We start from the raw sequence: 9,502 nt of genomic DNA on the forward strand, positions 1-9,502 counted from the left end.
TGTAGAGGAGTGGTGTATTTTATCCATATTGAAGGCGACGTGGTTTTAATAGACTATATTACTACGAAATACAATTCCTTGACATTGCGAAGGCTTTTGATAAAATATAGCACTATGGTTTGCTTTACAAACTCATTACAGCCAACATATCAATGAATATGATACGTTTAATCAAGTTACACCTTACCAATAGAAAAATGCAGGTCAAAATTAATGGAATAAGCTCTACCCAACGTAGAATTTTGGCTGAAGTTACACAAGGATCCTTACTGGCACCGCGTTTGTTTACATTCTACATGGCAGATATTCCACAGAACCCCATGGTGTCAGTCATGACTTTATATGCAGATCACACGGCAGTATTAGCTAGATCACTCCGTCCTCATATTGTAACCAAAAAACTTCAAGATAGCATTTCGATGCAAGCAAAATGGCTCTCTCAGCTGGAGACTGCAAATAAATCCTAAAAAAGTGTAGTCATACTTTTCGCCAGAAGGCTATCATCTCCCAAAGGGGACATTATTCTGTGGTACCAACATCTCATGGCAAATAGAAACCAAATATCTCGGGGTACTACTAGAAGAAGATTGTGCTTCAATAACCATACAGGCAAATCTGTGTGAAAGTAGTATCCAAAACTATCGCTTAACTCTATCTCTTGAATAATTGACACAGCAAATTAAACACGAAGAACAAAATATTACTCTATCAGATAGTCGTTCGTCCTATAATTACGTATTGCTCTCCGTCTTGGAGTCATATCTCCAAAGTTAACATACTAAAATTGCAACGAGTGCAAAACAAATGCTTGCGTATGATACTAAATGCTCAGATTCACCACGACACCAGTATTCTATATATTTCTTCATTCCTTCTCTCTCTTGCTGTAAAGTTCTTTTCAAAAGCGGCCACGCACTATGATCAACTGATACAACAAACTGCAAACTACAACGAATATAATCTCTACAAGAACAGAAGACTTAAAGCTTTACTTTCCAATGGTATCACTTAATCCTAATCCCTCAGCCCCCACAAAGCAAGCCAAATGCTCATAAATTATTTTTACCAGTGTTTCAGACAACGGGAAGTATAAAAAGCGTTAACTTCACCCGTTTACATAATATTAATTCTTAATTTAATATTGAAATATATAATTCTCAATTTCAGAGTTTCTTCGTGAACAGCATACAATAAAATAAAATTATGAGGACAACTATGTATTAGAGTAGTCTTCATAATTTAATATAAACTAAATAATTACCGAAGTTTTGACCTTTATATCAAGGCCATCCATCATCTGGAGTATGCAAAGAGACAAGCTACATTACAATACACACTGTATGCCAAAGGATACATTAATTTAGTCAACCCTTTACACTACTTGCTCGATACCTATGGTGAGAAAGAACTACTATAATATATCCAAGTTAGAGCAATGTTATCTGTTTGGCTAAAAATTAACAGGGACATTAAAACATAAACAATATTGGATTTGGTCAATATATGAAATACGAGCTAAAATTATTACCTAGAGTCCTAAAGTGGGGATTTGCTGGAGAACAAAGCAAAAGTTATATGGGCTGAATAGTCCTGTGTAGTTCAGTGGAAATGCGTTTACTTCCTCGGAGCTCATGCCCACGAAGAAAGACCTAGGTTTAATTTCGAGCGCCGACTCGAGGAATTCTTTCTAAGCCTTTCTTCGACCGGTTCCCGAATTAGTCGATCTTCGGCACTGGCAAGCGCGTCCCCCCCCCCCAATAAATTCGGGTTTTTCGTCTCATAAACAATTTCACTATTTCAGACAATACCATATGGTGCTAGGATTAGAGACTACGAAATAGCGGCACTTGTTTGCTAGCCTCTTCACTGGATGCCGTTTAAAATTTGTCTTGCGCCAACTATTTCTGATTGGCTACCAGTGGAGAATGAACTTTCCATTTAGTCTCTAAACGTTAAATAAGGCAAAAACGGCCTCGACTATTCCCTTTAAAAGAATAAAGGGAAAATAAAGCTGATTATTATTATTATTATATGTATGTATGTATGTATGTATACTCGAGTTGGTGACCTTCATAGGAAGGTCGAAACATCAAGTAGTTATATTGATTTATATTAAATTGAAATTCTTACTCAAACACGGTAGTTGTCTCCAAAATTTTATTTTAATGAATATAGCATGTTAAATTCACAAATTGGATATTTAACTATTGAGGTATTTAAATATATCAAAATATAATAAAATATAATTATTTAATTATAATAACATATTAAAACACAATGTATTCGCAGTAATGTAAAAGTAATGCAAAATATAAACATACATAGATATATAATTACAATAATATGAATTAATATGTTTTTTATAAGATATAACAAGATTAATTTTATATTATCTATATAAATGTGCAAGGGTATAACTTTAGATATATAACTACATGCATTTTGAGATGAGATTTTGTTTTTGATCCTGGAAAAGGACTTTTCCTGATTATGCAAATCTTTCTCAGACAGCTGTTTAAGCAGTAGTAGAAAGTTACATTTATAATTTTACGAAGTGAAGCATGCTCAGTGATACACCAACATTATTTATTGAAAGTTGATTACATCGGCGTACATATTTTATATTAATTTTTGAAGATGGAGCACATACAGAGGAAGGAATGCGGTTTGCAATATAATTTATGACATGTTCTTGTGGGTATCTAAGGCAGTGTATGCTAATTCAAAGTCAAATATTTCAATAATTTATCTCCCCCCCCCCCAAACACACACACATACACACACCTCACATTCCTTCAGCTTCCGATGTAAGGAAGTTGCAGAAATTTAATAAAATATATGTACGGCATATATTGAATTGAGCTGGACTTCTTAAGAATAAATATATGATACTGAAGTCCCCTTTTTACTTTTCTTAAGTTTTGACCCCATTCCGGAGACAGTTCATAGCCCATCCGCTGTTCTAAAATAAAAGGAAGGAAAAATCAACGTATATTGTGAACGACATTGTTATTATCATTATTATTGTTGTATGCATTCTGCTAGAATAAATGCTTACATCTAATTAATAAATTAATTTATTAATAGATTGAATAAATGAATTAAATTTATTCAATCTATTAATGAATTGGGACACTATATTCCAGAGAAACCTAAATTACACACACACGCACTTCAACAATACGGGGATCTTCTTTGAGATCGGATCACACTATCCATCCAGACATGCTACCATCAGTTTGTGGTGGGTATGGCATTTTGTACCATTCATTCGTGTCATATTGTCGAACCTATTAGTCAGTCCCTCCCACATGTGAATTTCCAGTTCGTTGTAAAGGTGTTCGGCTGAGTTGTGATCATGTCCAGTGGTGTAGCTAGAGCTTTTGTCGTCCCTCTCAATACACACTAAAAATACTACAAAAAGTCAAAACGCCGTATAGGGAAATAAATTAAAACACTATGTTTATTTTTGAAGTAAAACTTTAATTTCAACATTCTAAAATGTCATTTTCCTTGCTTTATAGCAAAATCGTTGATGACATTGGCGAAGTCTATTTCTTAGTAATATTGGTAATTCTTAATCAATTTTATTTAGAAAAACTCCTCTAACAGCTAGCGACACTTACAGTAATTGTGAGGAAAACTTCGCAGTAGTATTACAATATTTGGAAATAAGTTCTCTAGCCTGTATTTTAGAATAAACTGCAAAAGTTCAAAGTGCCGCCCGGGGCGTACCGCCACCTCCCCCCCATCCCAGCTACGCCTCTGATCATATCTTACAACATTTTCCTCACACCATGTCTCAGTATCATCTGCAGTATGACAGAACGTACTGTCGTGTTGAAAGTGACGCGAATCTATTGACTAAAATTGCTACGGTGTCGGAAGCATCGTACTATGGCGTCCCCAAGAAATTCGCCACACCCACACTCTTGTATCCAATCATCGAAGGATGCACTGTGATTGTTTTCTTTAGGTCGCAGATTTCCAGAGCCCTACAGTTCCCGGTCAATGTTCGCTTATACCAGCATAGTCTGTTCAGTTATAGTTGATGCCTGGCAGCCCAAACTGGCCAAAGAACACACCTAGTGAACAACTTAATAGGGATGTTAGTATAAGCTATTATATTGTTGGGGTTATGTTTAAGTAATGCATATATAATAAAGATTTTTCAGATTTCAGATAATAAAGATTTTTATAATTTTTAAAACTGGTAAATATAAGCGATTGATATGTTCCAACGAAGGACATTTTGTTTTAAAAGAGAATTCACTACAATCAATTTCTACATAACGTAAAAGTAAAACCAAACAACTTTTAAGGATAATAACACAAATTAAGGAAACGTATTGTACCTTGCTCACAATTCAAATCACGTCGCTCAAAACCCACATGAAACTCGAACCGGTTCTTGCATATGGAGCTAATAAATGATTGTATAACGTGTGGCAAACATCCAGAAAAAAATAACATGCATTAACATCTTAAAATATTTTTAGATGAAAGGAGTTTCGAGGGTCGATTGATAACGAAGCACGCCAAGGTCATCTTTTATCGAAGCCTGAAAAGTACTGATTGAATAACAATGCATCACATAACGTGAACTGGGAGAGTGGAGAGAAAGAGGATGAATATTAGTCTGAAATAATACAATAGAACTTAATCATACATGATTAAGTTCGCATTATAACTTGCTTCATACCCGTATTTATTTTTTTAAAGAGAGATTTTTTAAAAGTTTTTAAAAAGAAGGTTTTTTTAAAATTATCATCTGCATTACAACTTAGTAAAAAAAATTGTTCTTTTAAGAGAGTGCACAAGGCCTTTGCCTTGTGCCACTATTGAGCAGTAACCAACTTCTCAGTGTTATCTGGAAACCTCTGTGGACCCAGTAACATATTTCTCTGATCTTAATAAACAACACCATACCCTAAATTTTATCATTGCTAATCCCCCCCCCCCCCGCCACAGACGATGCATCTAATACGAAAGATATCGCCATGTCTCTTCGTCCTATCTTAAAGTGCATAACGAATTAAAAAAAAAACAGTAATAACATCGAAACACTCACCATCAACATGGAGATCTGTCGGAGACAACGTTTCTGGATGGCGACAGTTCACACAGTGTCGGGCACAGTTCCAGCACTCTCCACGGACGCAAATAACTGAGCGTTCCTGTCAGCTTCACCCGAAACGACTGTTGGGATGTCGTCATGAAATCTGCGCTAAGCGAGAGGAAAACACACACAGAGAGAGAGCTGTTTCGATGAATCCCGCTGTTGACCGTAAGACTAGGCAACTGTGATGCCGTAGCTCGCACTTAGAGTGGCGGGGATACAGAAAGAGAGAGATCAATACATTCGTGCTGTATTGCTATAGTAGGGGGGAGGGAGGAAGGAAGGTTACTAGGGAAACGGACAGCCGTTGAAGTTGCAGAGCTTTGTTGCTACTCCACAAGCGAGGTTTAACATACCACTAAAGTTTTCTGTAAGGAAATTTAAACACCTGCTTATTCTTAATTTGTTCTTATATTGACGATGTATCACAAGTGTGCATCGTGAAATGAACTTCGTTTCCTATCCGTTCCCTTCGGATGATGCAGAATGATTGCTCTGCTTAGCTGAGAATGAGCACTGTGATTATAGCGCCCTCTGTGTCACATTTTCTTTTACATGTTGGCTGTTGATTAACATGTTGAATAATATAATAAAAATTAAAATAAATAACATAATGATGCATAAATATAAATTAAAAGTAAATAAAAGTCTACTATAAATTAAATAAATTTTAAAAGATATACATATTTTTCTAGTTATTTAAATTAATAATAATTAAGTATATATACTTGTCTATTCTCCTCTGCATATATGTATATACGAAGGTGGTCTGAAAAGTTCTAGGCTTAACAATAAAAAAAAAACCGATTTTATAATTTCAAAATTATTTTTTACTTTTTAACATAATCTCCCTTAAGACTAATACATTTATTCCAGCGATGCTACAGCGCCATTAACCCGTCCCTGTAGTTGTTCTCAGCAAGATCTCCAAAATACCCCTCTACAGCTGTAATCATCTCTTGATTCGAAGAAAAACACTGACCAGTGAGGAAGAGTTTTATTTTTGGGAAGAGATAGAAGTCAGAGAGAGCCAAATCTGGGGAATATGGTGGATCTTCAAACAATCCATAGTGCAGATCCCTTAATTTTCCCATTGCCAAAACACCTTTGTGGGCAGGTGCATTGTCCTGATGAAAGATGATTTTTTTTCTCCTGCAAACCGGGTCTTTTCTCACAAATATTTCGTCTAGTCTGGTTAAAAAATCGGAATAATATTCCCTGGTTATTGTTTAACCCTTTTAAAGATAATTAACAAACAAAATGACTTAGCACCCCAAAATATTGATGCCATGATCTTTCATTCTGATGGAACTAATTTTGTCTTCTTTGCCGCTGAACAACCGGCTTCTGCCCACTGTTTTGACTGTTTGGATTCTGGTGTATAATGGTGAATCCAAGTCTCATCCGTAGTAATAAATTGACGCACAAAATCATTTTTATTCTTGTTAAAATGCTCCAAGCACTGTTCAGAGATTTTCATGCGAGTGCGTTTTTGATCTGCTGTAAGCAAGCGTGGTACCCAACTTGCACAAAGCTTTTTCATTTGCAATTCTTCATGCAAAATATATCCTACACGTTCTTTAGAAATGCCTATAGTCTCAACAATTTCGATTTCTTCTCTTTAGTGACTACAGTCACTAAAGGGAAGAAAGTCCAAAGGTCATTGAGACAGCGAAGGTCAAGCACAATGAGCTGTAACAAGTGCAATAAGCCATTAAGCGAAGAAGGGGACGAGCCGCATTGTTCTGGATGTGGGAGAAGACAACACAATCAATACTCTGGGATCTCAGAAAGCATGTGGAAAGCAAAAGGAGCAGCGAAACGGACCGAATGGCGCTGTCTACAATGCCGTGAGAAAATGAAGAACAAAGAACAGCCACCAAAGAAAAGCAACGAGGCACATCAAAGTAAGTCCCTTCCTGATCCCAAAATTACAGGCAACTTAGATTCACTCAAACCTATGGTAAAAGATTTCCTAAATACACATATGGAACAAATTAACCAAAAAATTCGTGGAGTATGAACATTACATGCAATACAATAACATGAGGGTTGAAGAAATGTTAGGAAACCGTGCGGGAAATAAAGACAAAATTAACGGTAGCGATAGAAACACGAGAAACACTCAAGCGCTAAAACGAAGAACTGCGAAAAGAGGTAAACACACTCAAGTATCAAATGGAGCACATGCTACAAAAAGAAAGAAAAAAAAGAACTTCAAATTAAGGGATTAACAAAAGAAAAGACAGAAGATTTAAGCAACATAGTGAAACTGATCGGCAGCAAAATTGGCATTCAAGTCGCAACCACAGACATCGCCTCTATTAACCTAGGCCGACAAAAAAACAATGACAGACCGCCACCAATCATCGCTCATTTTACCAACAGAAGTCTGAGAGACTCCATTCTTACAGCAAGCAAGAAAACAAGGCCGACAACATCGATCCCAACTGACAAGAAACTTCCAACACCTATCTACATATCTGAACACTGGACTCCATACTTAAAATATTTTATACCAAGCAAGGAAGACAAAAACAGAGAAAAACTACAAGTTCCTCTGGACTAAGGATTCACAGATATTTATCAGAAAGAATGAAAACACTCGAGTTTATGTAATTCAAGAGAATCCGACCTACATAGCCTACCAAAATAAAACGCTAACTCTTCACATCCTTTAGAACAAGATTAGAAATCACTTAAAACTATATAATGGAGATCTCAAACACAGGCGAACATATCCAGTCAGACAATATATACTTCAAGATCTTTGACTAATTGAAGAAATGGTTCCAACAATACCGACTTCACTATCATACACACAAACATAAGAAGTATAAAAAACACTGACTCACATTGATAACACTGCTCATCTACACCTTGACAAACATAGATGCGCTAGTACTGACCGAAGTTTCAATAAACGACACAGAAATGTACGCATACAACATTAATTATTACCAAACCTACAACTTATGTAGACCAAACAAAAGAGGAGGTGGTATCGTGGCATTTATCAAAGAAAAATGCAATGTGACTGAAAAACAAACTCATTTCGAACATGCGGAAACACTAATTTTGGAAATCGCAAACAGTGACAAACAGAGTATTAAATACACAATAAACACAATATACAGACCCACAGATAATAATCCACTCAGCTTTCTGCATGAGTTAGAAGTAAGACTAAGCGACATCGAACCCCGTACAACACATAGACTCATCCTAATAGGAGACATTAATATAAATACTCTTGACCACGCTTCTTCAACCACTAACACATACCTTAATATACTAAGTCAGTACAACAGAAACCCTACCATTAACTCCCCAAAGAGATGAAATATTCAAACACTTCACTAACACAATCATGCACTGATCATATCAACATTCAGGCTCCCATCCATACATATACATCATCAATAATTAACGTCAAAATAATTCAAAATAATTAACGGCAAAATATTACGTTACCTACCCACCCCCCCTCCCACCACCACAAAAATCGACAAAACTCGATCATATTAAAGAACATTGTCGACAACCTTGTAAAAAATACAGACTGGAATAGCCTACTTAAAATAAATGATCCTGTAACATTTTATGAGAATTTCTAACTAAAGTTCACAGAAATATACAAAAAAACAAAAACGCCTACACAAACAGACAATAATCCATGGATGAATGGCGATATACTAAATAGTATTACTATAAAAGAAACTCTATGGAAAAACTAAAAAGTCACCAATAACACACATTTACAAACATTATACAAAAACACAAGAAATCAACTAACAACAAAAATTCGTAGGGCAAAAAGACACTACTACTTCCAAAAATTCATGGAATATAACGACAACATTAAGCAAACATGGGCTACACTCAATGAATTAGTAACACGAAGAAAGAAAACTTCAGCACAAGATTTTATGCAAAACGTTTCTGTCAGGATACAAACCAAGAGGAACCAGCAGACTCATTGAACCATTCCTTCACAAACAATATCACACAACTCAAAAAAGACAATCTGCCAGCGATCAACAAAAAACTACAGACAAAAAGTCAACAACAAACTGTGTTTTCCACCCGTAACAAAACAGGAACTGAAAGACCCCGTTACAGCTAAAAACCAAAGACCACTCCAGGAATAGATAAAATAAGACTCACAGACCTTTTAACACACTTTGAACAAATTAATCCAATACTTTTGAGATTCGTGAACATAATATTCGACACTGACATTATTCCACAACAACTAAAAACTGCAATAATTACGCCAATTTTTACAAACATGGTAAAAGAAACGATAATCATAACTACAGACCAATAGCTACTCTACCAGTCATTTCAAAAATTCTAGAAAAAATAACACACACCACACTA

The 9,502-nt window shown here is 35.6% G+C and overlaps 1 protein-coding gene across 1 annotated transcript in view; it reads right to left on the reverse strand.

Moving 5' to 3' along the window:
* Positions 1 to 5,564, reverse strand: part of LOC150104837 (uncharacterized) — a 122,293-nt gene extending 116,729 nt beyond the window's left edge. Inside the window, exon 1 of the mRNA XM_090396007.1 lies at positions 5,072 to 5,564. The gene's annotated coding sequence lies outside the window, so the exon portion shown is untranslated. The remainder of the gene's footprint in view (positions 1 to 5,071) is intronic.
* Between the last annotated feature and the right edge of the window lie 3,938 nt (positions 5,565 to 9,502).

The sequence above is a fragment of the Typopeltis vanoorti genome, chromosome 7 (assembly GCF_054136105.1).
Source record: "Typopeltis vanoorti isolate ZY-2024b chromosome 7, IOZ_Tvanoo_1.0, whole genome shotgun sequence".
Classification (NCBI taxonomy): Eukaryota; Metazoa; Arthropoda; class Arachnida; order Uropygi; family Thelyphonidae; genus Typopeltis; species Typopeltis vanoorti.